Consider the following 16935-nt stretch of genomic DNA (forward strand, 5'->3'; position numbering starts at 1 on the left):
CAAATTTCTTATTACATATTGTCCTCAGAGGGAGGAGCAAGTCAATGGCATATTTTGCGCTTAAAGCTAGAGAGGGACATCGAGTCAAAGGAACCAAGCTGTAGGGCATTGTAGGACCGGCAAAACCTCGGGATCGGAGAGTGAAAGTAAATCTCGAGCTCGGCGAAGGGTACATCAAAAATGTCCGCATTACGTGTGTTATGAGACGAGGCGATACGGAGAGTAATATCCGAGTTGGCGGAGCAGTCCATCAGACCATTGCAGAGTTTGAAAAGAGTACACATATCAAGGAAGATATGGCGTTGCTGTAGGGCGGGGAGATTGAGGGTGCGGAGTCGTGACGGATAATCAACCCGTGGAAGATTCTTTTTGTAAAAGAGGGTCCGGGTGAATTTGCGTTGTACAGCTTCAAGAGCGCGGCCGTCACGGATGCGGTAGGGGGACCAGACAACACAGCAATATTCAAGGATGTTTTTGACAAGGGAATTGAAGAGTGTTAAGGAGGGCTGGATTGAGGTAAAGTCGGACGAGGAACGTAGGATAAAACCAGACATTTTGAAAGCTCTATTGATGATGTCAACGAAGTGGGAATTGAAACGAAGTTTATCGTCGAATATTACACGCAGGTCTTTGAAGGAGGTCAGTAGTGAAAGGGGTTGACCACTGAGAGAATAGGAAAAGGATGATGGGGAGGGTTTCAGGGAATAGCGCATCCAGTGGCATTTGTTGACATTCAGTGTTGACCGAACACCAACGGGCTAAATTATCAAGATTGGATTGTAAGAGAGCACAGTCCAATGAAGACGAAACAGAGGCAAACAATTTAAGGTCGTCTGCGTAAGGCAAATACGGACAGGTGAGGATGGAGGCGAGGTCATTGATAAAAAACAGGAAGAGTAGGGGGCCAAGTGTAGAGCCTTGGGGAACACCAGAGGAAGGAGAGAAGGAACGAGATGGATGACCATGAAAAGAAACTTTGCAGGAACGGTATGAGAGATAGGAGGAAAGCCAGGAGATGACTGAGAGAGGGAAGTCTAGCGAAGAAAGTTTAGAGAGGAGAATGTTATGGTCAACGGTGTCAAAGGCTTTGGAGAAATCAGTATAAACAGCATGTACCTCTTGTCGTGAATTCAAGCGTTTAGCAACAAATTTCGTAAAGACCAGAAGATTTGAAGCCGTTGATCTATGTTTCACGAAACCATGCTGCTCTTTGACAATGAGGTGACCGAAGTGCGCGGTCAACCAGTCGTTGACGTATCTTTTTAGGATTTCGGAGCAAGAGGAGAGAAAGGAAATGGGGCGGTAGTTCACAGCAAGGGAAGGATCTCCGCTCTTGAGTATAGGAATGATAAGGATCTCTTTCCAGAGACGGCGAAAGTAGCATTCGTCTAGACTTTTGTTGTGGATTATACACAGGGGGAGGGAAATGTGTTTTCTACAGCTAAGGAGGAAGAGATTAGGAAGCCCATCGGGGCCAGGTCCGACATTGGGGTCAAGGTTACCAATGAGGAACTCAACCAAGGAAGGCTTAAGAAGAGGAATAGCTAGTGATTCGGAGGAGGCTGTGGTTATGAAAGGTGTAGAGGGTGAAGGACTCGAGGGAGAAAACACTGAAGAGAAGTAGGTGCAGAGAAGGTCGCAGGATTGTTGTGGGGAGTTGGAAGTGGAGTCAGCGAAGCTGATAGAAGAAGGGACAGATTGAGTTGGATTACGAGAGTTGCGAGCGTGAGACCAAAAGGGTTTTAAGTTACCGCGGGCAAGGGCGGCTTCGACGCTCAATAGGTACCTTTTACGTGCTTTTCTGACCATTGACTTCACAGTAGATCGTATAGCTTTAAAGTGAGCAAGGTCGGCGTCATTTTTAGAAGCCCGAAACTTCTTCCTCAGTGTGTGTTTCAAGCGAATGTTAATATGAAGTTCCGTTGTGAATCAAGTTGGGTAAGAACGTAGGCAGGGAGGGGAAGAAGGGACATAACAGGAGAGGAGATCAGAGACGATATTCTAGAAGGTGTTAAGAGCTTGATCACACGATGAATTACTTAATATATGTACCCAGTTGAAAGACGCTAAAGCTGAGTTCAGACCGCCAAAATTGGCTTTGCGGAAGTTGAACTTGGGTTTGGGTTTTGGGTTTTGAACGAGGGAGCTCCGCTTCAAATTCAACCGCAGGATGGTGAGCGTCGGTTTTTACATACGGGGATGTGCCAGGAAATAAAGAGAGGTGGCGCTCGGGGAGGTTGGAAAGGAAGAGATCGAGAGTGCGGAGCTTCGTTGGCGACAAGAACGATGTCAGAAAGTGGGGCGGCTGTGTTCCAATTCAAAACTTGCTGAGGAGGCTGCGGATATTGTCCCGTCGTAGGCGCGATGGAACGAGACAGGATCGGAGGCTCGGTGGACCGTAACTCGTCGCATGGGGGCCGCTGTATTAGGGGTGTAGAGCCAGTGGAAGTAACTCTGATGTAGTAGGGCATTGCAGGCGAATTCAATACAGAATGAGAAGCCTGGTGCATAGACTCCTGAGATGATGTTGAGGCTACATTGTTCCGCCTTTTCGGAAGTCACATGTCAAGAACATGCAGATGACGACGTCGATCGCTGCATTTTTGGCACTGCACCAGTGTTGCGGTTCACGTTTTCGGCGGAATTCAGTGATAGGGCTGAATCGGGGGCCTTGGTATGGTCGTCCTTCGCAGAAGGAGATGTAGACACAGCTGGAGGTACAGAAGATACAGTAGAATCCGCCGGTAGAGGGAATCCATTTGACTTCGGTACCAAAGCGGAAGTCTCAACGGCGCGCTGAATGGCGGCCAAGGTCGAGGACTGTTTATTGAGCAACTGTATTGCATCAGATAGCGTGGAGCCATGGCAAGTGTTGCAGCGATAAGACATGTTTTTAGCGAACTTTGCTCGAATCTCTAAGAATACTGCAGGAATACCTAGACATTTGATGTGGTAAGATTTCCCGCAGTAACCGTCGCAATCGAGGAACTTAGAGCGCACGGATTCAGGCTCGTTACACTATGCGCATCGGATGTCGTAGATTGGAGGTGACGCCATTATTCAATAAAATAAAATATAAAATAATTGACTACAAATATGCAAATCGCAGGTGAACTATTATGCACAGACAAAAAGTTACTCCGACAAAAAGTTTTTCCGACTGTAATTTTCAATTGAATTCAGCAAAAGAAAACACCTTCACTTTGTTAATTACAGACCCGAAGTAGTTAATACCACGAGGAAAGTAACGAATATGGAAAAATGTAAATGATAATATCAAATGCAATCAGTAAATAATTCGGAAAAAAATTGAATTAATTCGGAAGAAAGCAAAATCACAAGCACTCAGTTCACAGTCGATCGAATTGACAACGAGAGTTACCCAGCAATCAAGACTCGACCACTATCTCGTTGGAATGGTGCTTCGAGCTCGAATTACGACACCACTTAAAATCCCCTCTGACAATCAGGTAAGGGTGAATACTGAAGCCATCTACAACATAGCACTCTGCGACACCTATAAGAAGTACATGGATCCCGCATTAACGGCATTCAACAGAGATCCTCGAGATGAAGCATCAGCAACTGTTCTTCACAACCACCTGAAGAATATTATCATTGATACGGCCACAAAGATATTTGGCGCCAGCCGCAAAAGGAGTCGGAACGGCTGGATTGACGACGAATGTAAGCTAGCTACGGAACGGAAGAATGCCGCATACCGAATAATGTTGCATTCTCAAAGAACACGGGCACGCGCGCAGACTAATCACGAACTCCGTCGACAAGAGAAACGACTTCACAGTACTTTGATGAGGTACTGACCAACCAGAACATCGACGAGTTGGAGGTCCCGCCAACTGAAGACGACGGACAAATACTGCCACCACCAAGAATAGGAGAACCAGTCTGTACAATTCATCGGCTTAAAAATCATAAGTCGCCAGGTGCCGATAGAATTACAGCCGAATTAGTTAAGTATGGAGGCGAGCAATTACACCAAGAGGTTCATCAAACTGTACTCAAGGTATGGCACAGCGAATCAATGCCTGAAGATTGGCAACGAGGCATTATCTGTCTCATACATAAAAAGGGAGGTATCACACAGTGCAGCAATGATAGAGGTATCACGTTGCTGAGTACCCTCTATAAGATATTCTCCGCTATCTTGCTAGGTCGGATAGCCCCATACGCTCAGAACACCATTGACCCATACCAAAGAGGCTTCTGCGGCAAGCGATGGGAAAACTGTTGGAATGTAGACTCCAGTTGCACCATCTATTCATCGACTTTAAAGTCGCCTATGATACTATAGCCAGGGTAAAACTGTACACGCCATGAGAGAATTGGGTATCCCGACGAAATTGATAAGATTGACTAGGCTGACTCTGACCAATGTGCGAGGCCAGATAAACGCAGCAGGATCACTCTCAAAATCAGACATCAACAATGGTCTGCGCCAAGGGAATGCCCTATCATGTGTCCTCTTTAACCTGGCCCTCGAGAAAGTGATCCGTGATGCTGAGGTAAATGCAAGAGGTACGATCCTCTTTAAGTCCACCCAACCACTGGCCTATGCTGACGATATCGCGAGATCTTGGGCTGCACATCAATGAGGGCAAGACAAAGTATATGGTGGCAACGTCAACCCCAAAAACCAACCAACAACATCAAACCGCACTGGTCAAACGGGAAGGATCAAGGTAGGAGACTTTTCGATTTTTGGGCGACAACTTGCATTCTACATTGCAAGCTGGCTTGACCCGGGACTATCCGCCTGTGACCATTCTCTAATTAAGTGTTCTCGTTTTGAGATATCCACGAAACTCCAACAGCTGTTACTCTCTTACAAGGTCCTCCCACTCACAGTACAGGTCCTTGTCGTCAGGCAAGCGCTTTTCTGTTGTGTTCTGGCTACAAGCTCATCCTATTATTTGTTGCTGTCACTATCTGCCGTAAGGCTGGTGTAGCAATCTTAATGCATATCTGGTTTCCTATATTACTACCAGATTTGCATATAGGTGGCTGAGACTACTCGTATGGGAGCAGCTACCCCTCTCATTTGGATATATTATAGTATGAGCATCCAATATGGAGATGCAGCTACATTTTACTTAGGGCAGCTCCATGTCCTCCGACCTCTTACTTCAAGATCAAAACAGAGGTATGAGTGAAGAAAAGGAGTATAGTAGAAGTATTAAAAGAGAATGCTACTGATGGAGACAAGACCTTCCCTGATGTACTTACACTCCAAAGTACAGGGAGGGCAGGTCGTTCCAAGACGGCATCTTTGCTGATAAAATTACAGTAGCTCAAAATTGTCTTTTCCATGTAAAATTACTATTAACAAAGCCTTTCACATCCATGCCAGTTTGGGAGAAGCCAATGGGAACACAGTTATCAACCACTCCTCAACGCCCATTTCCCCATTTATTGGAACACCGCTCTAGAATTGCCAACCCCAAAAACAAGTTGGAATACCGGAAACTGAACGCTTCTAGTATAAAAGTGTTGTGTTCCTTTTATGTGAGGAACTCTCTATCTACGGTTTTCATTTGCACATAATTGAAAATATAGAATGTTCTTTCGTTAATTCCTAAACTCCAGATGTACATACATATCAAAGATATAAATTTTGTGCAAATTCTAGGTAGGAAATATGTTCATCAATGCCATTGCACACGTATTATGGAATTGATGCACTTAGCTGAAAAAGAATGAATTCCAATGTGTTCATCACCAGAAAAAGGTTTGCTATTGAATGGAAATTTTACCAAGTTCTGTCAGCATTACCAAGAAAATAAAAAAATAAAAGTGATAGTATTGCACGCTGTAAACATGCTAGAATTTGTTTTGCGGAATATTTCAGCGATTTGCTTATTTTGGCTGTTTTTGAAAATATTCATGCGTCTTTGAATTTTTTCGGGTTTAGTTTTTCTATGCAAATGGTGCAGTGAAAAATTATACATAGTGAAACCTCAACAAATTCGCAGTCAACGGTGAGTTGGAAATTTCAAAATTTTGAAATGTCATTGCCTATTGTTGGTAAACGGCAGTTGCTGCGTTTAGTAAAAAGTGAAAAGTAGATATTATTAGGGATGTTAGAAGGCCGCATATCAGAGGGAAATGCAGATATTGCCGAAAGCTTGCAAGCGGATTATTTCAATAGCCATACTCCACCTGAATTTAAAACATGTACCTATTAGTTTGAAGAAGATAATATTCTTGTATTAATTAACGAGCTGATAATTTTCACATAACGGTAAAGCAAACGGCAAAGCCCAGTCGAAATTCCTTGGCATTTGCCTTATTCTTGTGACTTAATTTTAATTTGAATAGAAGTGACAGAAAATTCTAACGCATCCGTATATTATCAATTAAGATGGGAATTAAAATTTAAAAATGTTAACTCGCATTGAAATGATCCTCACAATTTAAACCTGACTCCAAAGAAACTGGATTCCGTCAGACGATGGCGATCTTCCGAAAATCTCTTTTCGTAACAGCCAAAACAGCTTTCTGCGGGGTTTTTCTGTAGTTATTTGTGCAGCAAAGCACGAAACAATATTTCATCGTCCTCCTTGATATTTCACGCGGCAAATTAGTTTTGACAGTTTTTTATTTTTATATGTAACTGCCAGTTGCCGGGATACTGAAGTTTCTTGGCTCGAGTTGTGAACTCACAAAATATGCGCAGGCTTTCCAATCTGTTTGAATTTGGTTGAAATTTAAAATGCTAATAATTTTAAACACATTTTTTTTTCAAAAAAGATGTTTGAGAGTTAGATTGCATCACAGAAGTGACTTTTGTCATTAGTGCAAATAAGACAGGGAGTCTATTATTATTATGGGTAAGTGCACTTAAATTTACGTGTTACGTTATACATTATATGTATCATTACATTATCTTTTCAGGTTCGATTTCTGAAGAAGTTGCAAGTTTCATTTCACTGTTCAGTTTCCATTGGTGTTTAAAGCTGGTCTTTGTACCATTTCGTCCGTACGTTTAAGGAAATTAATATTACTTCCATTGTTTGTAGAAAGTAACAATACTTTGAAGCGGTTTGGAAAGGAATGTAGTTAAAGGCAGCGTTTACACCGCTAGTGCTTTATTCCAGAGAATACTCTTATATTCTAAATCGCCCGTACCTAGAATGCTAAAAATAAACACAAAATAGCAACGGCCGTATTATGTAAAACTGTTACTAACCATAATTTATATTGAGCAAAAACAAAGAACAATCTAATTTGGTAATTGTTTTATTGAATAGTTAATTGATAACCTCGATAGATAGTCAGCTCCTGTAGTTGATGGTATAGTGGTATATCCTCGCCACGTTACGGTTTCCTCGTTCCCTGGCTCGTAGGAATCGCTTCTGCACTATGTTGGCAAATGTGAGCCAAAGTAACTTTCAGGCTCACCATAATGATGGTGATCAGAGGGTAGTATAGGTCCCAGGCCGAAACGTGGATTGGTACCCACGATGGAGCATAAAACCTGGGAAACGCCTACTGAACCAACACCGACAGCTCTACTACCAAACCCTATCACCACCTCCACGTGGTGACCGCTGGGAGCTCTTTCTTAAAGAATAGCTGCAGACGGAGAAGGATGAAGGCGAGTCTCCCGCGTTAAAAACGGTACAAATTGTACTAACTGGTCCTCCAGGTTGGGGGCTGGATAGGGCTGACAACCCTACACGGAAAACCGGAGTTACGAAGCCACAGCAAGAGCCTCGGACTGGACGAATAATACAATGGCGAACCCGGTAACAAAAAAGGAATAACGATTTGCGCGTTTTTTCATGGAACGTGCGCTCTCTGTACAGAGATGAAGCTGGCAAGCAGCTAGCCAATACCCTGTCCAATATATGGCTGATGTAACAGCGTTACAGGAGATGCATAACCGCAGTCAAGAGAGATCCTGGAAATGAAGCATCAAGAAATAATCTTCACGATCACCTGAAGATCTGATTTCCGACAGAATGGACATATTGGAGCGATGGGTTGAGTATTTTGATGAACTACTGAACAACCAGAACATCGGCGAGTTGAAGGTCCCCCCAAATGAAGGCAACGGACAAATACTGCCAACCCCAAGTATAGAAGAAACAGTCCGTGCAATTCATCGGCTTAAAAATCATAAGCCGCTAGGTACCGATCTAATTACAGCCGAATTGCTTAAATATGGAGGCAACCAATTACACCAAGTGGTTCATCAAATTGTGGGACAGCGAATCAATGCCAGACGACTGGCGACGAGGCATTATATGTCTCATACATAAAAAGGGAGATATCACCTTGCTGAGTGCCATCTATAAGATATTCTCCGCTATCTTGCTAGGCCGGGTAGCCCCATATGCCCAGAATATCATTGGCCAAGGAGGCTTCACTCCAAGCAAATCAGCAACAGATCAGATTTTCTCTCTGCGGCAAGCGATGGAAAAACTGTTGGAATATGGAGATCAGTTGCACCATCTATTCATCGACTTTAAAATCGCCTATGATAGCATAGCCAGGGTAAAACTGTACACAGCCATGAGAGAATTGGGTATCCCGACGAAATTGATAAGACTGACTAGGCTGACTCTGATCAATGTGCGAGGCCAGATAACAGCAGCCGGATCATTCTCAAGACTATTCGACATCAACAACGGTCTACGACAAAGGGATGCCCTATCATGTGTCCTGTTTAACCTGAGCCTCGAGAAAATGATGACGATATCGAAATCATGGAAAAAACGACCCGAAACGTAAAAACTGCCTTCATCCAGATCGAGCAGGCGGCGCGAGATCTTGGGCTGCACATCAATGAGAGCAAGACAAAGTATATGATGGCAACGTCAGCACCAGAAACCAACCAAACAACAACATCAAACCGCAATAGTCAAACGGGAAGAATAAATATCGGAGACTACAACTTTGAGACCGTTGATAATTTCTCCTATCTAGGGTCGAAAATCACAATCGATAACAGCTACGTTGATGAAATCAGCGCACGGTTGTTGGCAGCCAACAGAGCCTATTTCAGCTTACAAAAACTGGTCCGCTCGAAACGCTTCACCATCGGGTCAAAGGTCTTACTGTACAATGATTTTGCCAGTCCTCATGTATTACTCAGATACCTGGGTTCTTAGCAAGAAAATCTTGGCCGCGTTCGAGAAAAGAATCCTCCGAAGAATTTTTGGCCCCCTACATGAGGATGGACGATTCCGTAACATACATAACGACGAAATCTATGAGCGATGCTTTGATCGTCAGGCTGCGGATAAAACCCGGTCAATGGGTTACGGCGGGCGCGTCACTTAATCCGTTTGGATGAGGGTGATCCAGCGCGGAAAGTCTATGAGGGCAATATCTATGGTAGAAAAGGAAGACGAGGTAGATCCTGCATGAGATGGAGCGACGGCGTAGGTCAGGACGCCAGACAGCTTTTAGGGATATCGAATTGGTGGTCCTAAGTGCAAAACTGGGATGTCTGGAGTTCCTTATTAAGGCAGGCCTTAATTGACGAGCGGTTGAAGGGCAGGCGCATCGCAATCTGTAGCGATAGTCAAGTTGCATTGAGGGCGTTGAGTAATACTTTGATCACTTGAACAATCATTCAGGAATGTAGAACCGACTGGATTCTGTTTCTAGATGCAATACGGTGGAATTACTCTGGGTACCAGGTCATTATATAGTAAAGGGAAATCAAATCTCGGATGCCTTAGCAAAAAGGCTTCAACTTCACCCGTGCCGGGGCCGGAACCAGCAATTCGGGTGTCAGTAGCATTGGCTGATGCTGCTGTCGAAAACTGGGAACAAGCTTCCCATAATGACAGGTAGTGAAGCCTTAATTCTCCTGGAGCCATCAAACTCTTCCTATCAGAACCATACAAACATACAGCAGAGTGGAAAAGCAGGAAGACTTGCAGAAGTATTGTGGGCATTCTGACTGGCCATATTTTACTAGCTTGGCATATGTTCAGAATGGGAATTATCCAAGATGATACGTGTCCATCCTGTAATGAGGAAGTGGAATCCACGGAACATTTTCCATGTGAGTGACCCGCATATAGACGCATCACATCCACTAACGCAATTCCTGCAATACATAAACGGATCGCGATATTCCGTTAGACTGGAGTATCGAGTGGAATCGGCCACCAAGATCTGAGTGCCCAGAGATTTTGCGTCTCCCCCACCTCAAACACACACATATATGAGGTCTGTTGAGTTCTATGCTTCTAATTCATTCATATTTTGCATATTTTTTATACTGTATAATATATTGCAATGTAAACGTAAGATATACGCGAGTCAATTAATGACCGCATTGGAATCTGCGAACATTATTCCACGTGCATGGAAATTGCAACCTAAGCAGATCAATGCCGAACATTTTTCCCTCAAGGTAGGAAGGTGCATTGTACGCACTTTGTGCTAATCAACATTTTTTTATTATTTTCGCATATGTCTACCTATGCACAAAATTTGTATTTAAACTGATGGAGGAAAATAAACAGTTCAGTTCGATCGGAAATAAGCCACCTTTTTCTTCTTCTCTAGTGAGGCTGCTAGAGACGATCGAGCTTGGTACCTGAGTTGGTGTATCACCAAATCAAGAAAGCTTTCCCCATTGGTGGTTCACCAAAGGGTCAACATTTATTAATTGGTCGGTTGGTGTTTCACCAAAGGGTCAACATTTACTAATTGGTCCATTGGTTTTTCACCAAACGACACTCCCAGCAATTACATCGGTTGGTTGGTGTTTCACCAAACATAGACATAGGGAAGAAAATTGCGGCAAAAGAGTCGCAACAGCGAATGGCGCCATTTTGTCTTGAGTTTGGAGGCAACTAACTGATTATGGTCATGTCGGGTATCAAATGAAAGGAGAAATCTGAAAAAAAAATCACACATAAAATCTAGACCCCAAAATACATCCGGTTCCGTATTCTATACAAATAAAGTTAATAATAATATATTGTCGTATTTTGTAAATTTATACGAAAACCTGGCTATCCTATCATAGTCGGCGTTGAAGTCGATGAAAAGATGGTGCATGCATGGTAGTCAGCAACGTGATACCTGTATAATTGCTTCACTGCGCGATATTCCCCTTTTAATGTATAGGACATATAATGCCTAGTTATCAATCCTCAGGCATTTTTTGAAGCTGCTGAACCGCTTGGTGTAATTGGTCGCCTCCATATTCGACGGAGTTCTTGGCAGGTCTCCGCGCGTGTCCGTGCCCTTTGGGAATGCAACATTACTCGGCATGTAGCATTCTTCCGTTCCGTTGCTAGCTTACATTCATCGTCAAACCAGTCGTTCCGACTCTTTTCCCGACTGGGGCCAAGTGTGTTTGTGGCCGTATTTATGATAGCGTTTTTCAGGTCATTGTGAGAATAGTTTGTTGATGTTTCATCTTCAGCATCTCTGTTGCATGCGGTTATTGCGGCATGCATTTTCCCCTTATGGGTGTTGCGGAGGGCTATGCTGTAGATCGTTTCAGTGTTAGCTCTCACCTGATTGTCAGAAGGGCTTCTGGGTGGTATTGTTATTCGAACCCGCAGCGCCATTCCAACGAGATAGTGATCCGAGTCTATATTGGCACCCCTAAATATTCTCACATCAATCAAGGCTGAGAGGTGGCGGCATTCGATCATCACGTGGTCAATTTGGTTGAAAGTGGTCCCGTATGGAGAGGCCCACGCTTGTTTGTAGACCCCTTCCGGACAAACTAGGAACTTCCAACAACCATTTCGTGTGGCACTTGTAATTGAATAATCCGCAGTCCGTTATCATTTGTATTTTGATGTAAGCTATGGGAGTCAACGTATCGCCTCAATGCGGACTCCCTCCTATTTGGCTGTTGCAATCCCGAAGTATATGAAGCATATATATGAAGAATGGCTCCGTCTCCAATTGGTTGTTGAAATTTTGATATTGTACCTGGGGCGAGCTTCGAGGGTTCGTTCTACTGCCTCGTAGAAGGTATCCTTCTCCGAATCTGCAGTCTGCCCTGTAGAGGCGTGAATGTTAATGAGGCTTATATTTCTAAATTTGCCTCGCAAGCGCAGAGTGCATAGCCGTTCGCTTATGTTTTCAATATCAATAACAGCAGGTTTCATTTTTTGACTGACCAAGAAAATTACTCCGAACACATGGTTTACTGGATGGCCACTATAATATATGGTGTAGTGGCGCTTCTCGAGGAAACCGGTGCCTGTCCAACGCATCTCCAGCAACGTTGTTACATCAGCCCTATGTTGGGACAAGGTATTGACTATTTGCTTGGCATCTCTGTACAGAAAGCGCACGTTCCATGAGAAAATTCGCAGATCGTTATTCCGTTGTCGTTGACGAGTTCGTTGTTTTAGAATCCAGCCTGTCCGAGGCTCCTTTTGTGGCTTCGTATATTCGGTTTTCCATCTAGGGTTGTCAGCCCTACCCAGCCCCCAACCTGGGGACCAGTCGGTAGAGTTTGTCCCGTTTTTAGGCGTCGGAGACTCGCCTTCATCTTTCTCCATCCGTAGCTGTCGTTAAGAAGGAGCTCCCAGCGGTCAGCACGTGGAGCTGGAGATAGGGTTTGGTAGTAGAGCTGTTGGTGTTGGATCAGCACGCATATCCCAGGTTTTATGCTCCATCGTGGGTACCAATCCACGTTTCGCCCTGGGACCTATACTACCCTTTGACCCCAATTGACTGCAAATTATCGAGAGCACAAAGTAAGGAAAATAAACTCTGGGAACTGGTAAATTTGCACGAATTATGCGGGAATACCAATTATCGGGACTCCACTCTATGAACCGGATACAAAGATAAAAAACGTATCCGAGAAACTATACTTAATTCTGATCATGATCGACGAGGAGGTTTGCTGAACAAAACTAATTTCAGAACTGAATTGGTCATTCAAACTCAGAACGAATTTTTCCAAGATGTGTGAAATATGGATACCGATCATTTTTTGGCCGAAAATTGAATGAACTTTGTGTGCCAACCAACGGTCTGTTCATATGAGTATATGTATAAAAATTAGGATGGTCAATGGGTCAAGCGATATCTATAAACCGTATTTAAGGCTATTGAAACGAATTTAACGAAGAGGAAGGCCCACGTAACAAAAACGTAAATATCATTCTGGGCCATTTTCAAAGGGTGATTGTGCTTTATACTGTTCAAATAGTATTCTTGCAGTTCAAAATTGTTGTTATATTTTGCCTCAGCTTGTTTTGGAAGTTCACTGCACAATCCATTTTATTTTGTTCAATGCTAGCTGTAGAGCATTATGTCGACCACATGTTATTCATTTGCTTAGATTACCTTAGGTTATAGTAAATTAGGTACATTCTACACATCTGTAATAAAGAACATCCAGAAAAGCACTTAAGCAGTTTTTATTTTTCCGAGTCATGTTCATCACGTAAAATTGTTAACACATTCACGCATAATACGTTTTTGCCCACCTAAGTTCTCACACATTTCTCGAGATCAATTACCTCAACATCCGGTGTTAGAAAAATTACGCTAAGTGGAACTCAACGATCGCTACACCTACACCGAATAAACAAAGCATACTTGTCGTTAGCGCTTTCAAGCGTGAAGTCTACATTTGCCTGCCCTCGAGATGAACGTCATACAATAATTCTGGTAGGTGTATACAATTCGAACGAATATGTAAAAAGAAAACCTAAACCAGAATCACAAAACTCAATAGTACGCAGAAAAATCTAAAGGTGCAGATTCATCAGAATGGTTAACAAACGCAACCTCTCACCTGACCTATGTAAAAAATTCAAAGTGGTGTAATAATGAAAGAGTCGTCCTTACCTTCGAATTGACATCCAATAGCTGCTTAAGCACTTTCTGTTCCAATTGTCCGAAGAAATGATGAAACAAAACGCATATTGCATTTATCCTAATTATCAATTCAGTTTCGTCCAAATCAGATAAAACGCTCGACAATTTTTCAATTGACGTTAAATTAACACGAATATAGTCTTGAAAATGTCCTGATATTTCTGGTAAGGCCTTCGTCGAGATTTGCTCTTTTATTTTGAATATGCTATCCAGGAATGTCTGCCAAGAGGCATTTTATTAGTTACTTTCAAATCTCTAAGAAATTTCGATGCTTTGTATGGGGAGTGACATAGCTTCTAAATCATTGGTAAAATACTAACCTGAAAAAGACTTCCTGCAAATAACATTTCCAGAGAATTGAGAACATTCGTAAGCCCACTGATTGCATATTCGGTGTACGAGTGGTTGAATCGATCCTTATTCCGACTTATTGAGTAGATTGCCTTCTTGTATGTTTGCCAGAAATTTTGGAGCCTCGAACTGACCAAAATTTCATCGAAAACAATCAATTGCAGGATGGTTTCACTAAGCCGATTAAAAATTTCCTGTGGGAATAATAAACTATTAAATTCCTCTAATGACTTGCAATTGGACACCTACCTGAAATTGCATTGCCAGCTGTAAGTCCAGTCTATTATCTATTGCACGGTAGGTAAACAGAGCCCGCAACTGTTGGAGAATCGTACTTGCAACAGTTATGCATCTTTGCGACAAGTACTGGACAGAATAAAGTAACTCCAACAAATCGCCCATTCCATTTAAGCACTCTTCTCCCTGCTCCTCGTACGCACATAGATGATCATCAAAGTAAAGTAGCTTAAATTGATACTGCCGCGCTGTAGTTTTAAGTTTTGTTCCCTCATCGCACAATTGTGAGAATGTTGCTAGAACTTTGTTGAGTGTTTTATTATCTGAATCAGCTAATCGAAATATTGAAATGCATTCACTGGGCGGTGTGTAAGATATGGTTATTGCTGGAATCTCTGCGGAACTTTCAATTTGTACTTTATCCAAATTTGAATGGAAATTTTCCGCGTGACCGTTAGTTAAGCCGTTCAGAAGCGATGTTAGCCTACTATCATAGTCATCGAGGAAACTGCCGAAGGACTTTAGTTGTGTTTCACCGGATGTCACTATAAATGAAACCAAACCAGTAAGTAATGATAGACGGGATCTTTGCTCCATTCTCTACCTTGAGCATCTTGATCTAAATTTTGCGTTAACATTTTTTACCCAACCGCCCCAACACACAGATTTTAGAAATAATTGAAACTCGCCTTGCCGGACCGTTACACTACGCCAAAATAACGGACCGAAACATACCAACCTATTCGTTTCTCGAGAGCTTTTTAAGTGTCTTCACGATCCACCAGGGGACATTCGTCGGACCAAACTAAAGGCCTAAACACAACAGCGAACTGACTGCGTGCGTGCGGAGTGAGAGAGTTCTGAAATGAAGTTCAGTCCACGGAGTTCTATGAAGCAATAGAGAAGTCCGATACGCAATACGGGGAAATTATAGTTTCCGTGGCCCCGCGATTTGATGATGGATCTGGTACAATGGCCCAAAATAAGACTAAACTAAAAAGTAAAAAATTTCGATATCCTCCCACTCTTTTCGAAATATCGAAAGTCCAAGTTTTCGAACTAACTCATATTCGAAACACAAATTTAATTACGTTTTCCGTAGGCCCGCGATTTAATGACGGACTCGCACGGAAAAAAAAATTAAACGAAAATAAAATGTTTCGACCCTTCGATTAGCTTTCAGAATATTGAAAACTTTTCAATATCTCACTTAGTTTCTCGTCAAATTGAATTTCAGTTCATTCACTGCCATTTGATTGTATTTTATTATTCAATTTTAATTAAACAAACAACTTAATAAATTCTTCTAAATATAGATTAAAAACCTTGAAGGTAGCTATGATTTCATTGAAAATCACGCTCATTCCTATTCATTTTCGTGCGAATTTACTGTACACCCACGATATCATAGTATATAAGTATCACTTTCTAATAAGTAGCCTCACAACACAAGAAAATCAGGAAACTTTTTATACCGAAAGCACCCAGCTTCTGGTTTCCCCACAACTTTTAGACAAATTTGGCTATAAAAGAACTGAAATAATAAAAACTTGTTGTTTATTTTTCGTTGGTGTGGATATTTATTCTTGCAAATACCGATATTTCGGGAACGACTTGTTCCCTTCGTCAGTGCTAACAAGAAGAGTACAAGTGGTTCCCGAGATATCGGTATTTGCAAGAATAAATATCCACACCAACGAAAAAGAAACAACAAGTTTTTATTATTTCAATTAATTAATCGTTGCAAACACCGCATAATTTCACTCAGATATAAAAGAACATTTATTGCGATTTGGCCAAGTTTTCTCCAGCAGGTGCATTTTTGGAGCCAGCCCAATGAAAACAAATCTGCTTGCGCATTTAACCTCTTCCGTCGTTACATCACATGCTATACAAATGGCCTATTTGGACTTAGCGAGGCCCTTTTCCGTCGTTGGATCAGCATATTACCTACCAAATGGTGTATTTGGCCTCGACATGGTTATCTTCCGTTTCATCACTTCGCGTTTGTGTGCACAGCAGCAGGTGTCGATTTGCTACAAACAACAAAATAAATAGTAATAAACAAGTGTTCTTATGTTGTCTAGAAGAACACTTTCGAACTAATATGTAAACACGGAAGGGTCAAAGAGAGGTGAATTGAAGAATGACATTACTTTTGGTTTTAGTATTCGAGAAGTCTCTGGAAAGAGCTAAAGTGTTCTAATCGAGAACACTTTACAACGCGCGGTTGCTCTTTAATTCGCTTTTAGATTATATAGGCAATTTAGAAAATAGAATAGTTAGAAGTAGAATATTGTTCGTTTTGAGAATGAAGGGGGTCCTAAGTCCGCATCAACTTAATTCAGGGCCGGACCAATTGGGGAGCAACTTACTCCCTCTTTTCTGGTCCACGGACCCCTCGCTTAGGGCTTGCACCCAAACTTTTAAAAAAAGTCAAGCGACGACGGCTTTACGGTTTCTTACCAGGGCAGAGGCAAATCGTCAGACGCTGCC

General features: G+C 42.4%; 1 pseudogene; it reads right to left on the reverse strand.

Annotated features, from left to right (window-relative positions):
• Positions 1 to 15181, reverse strand: part of LOC119660849 — a 103570-nt pseudogene extending 88389 nt beyond the window's left edge.
• Positions 15182 to 16935: the final 1754 nt, after the last annotated feature.

Source organism: Hermetia illucens, chromosome 7, assembly GCF_905115235.1.
Source record: "Hermetia illucens chromosome 7, iHerIll2.2.curated.20191125, whole genome shotgun sequence".
Taxonomy (NCBI): Eukaryota; Metazoa; Arthropoda; class Insecta; order Diptera; family Stratiomyidae; genus Hermetia; species Hermetia illucens.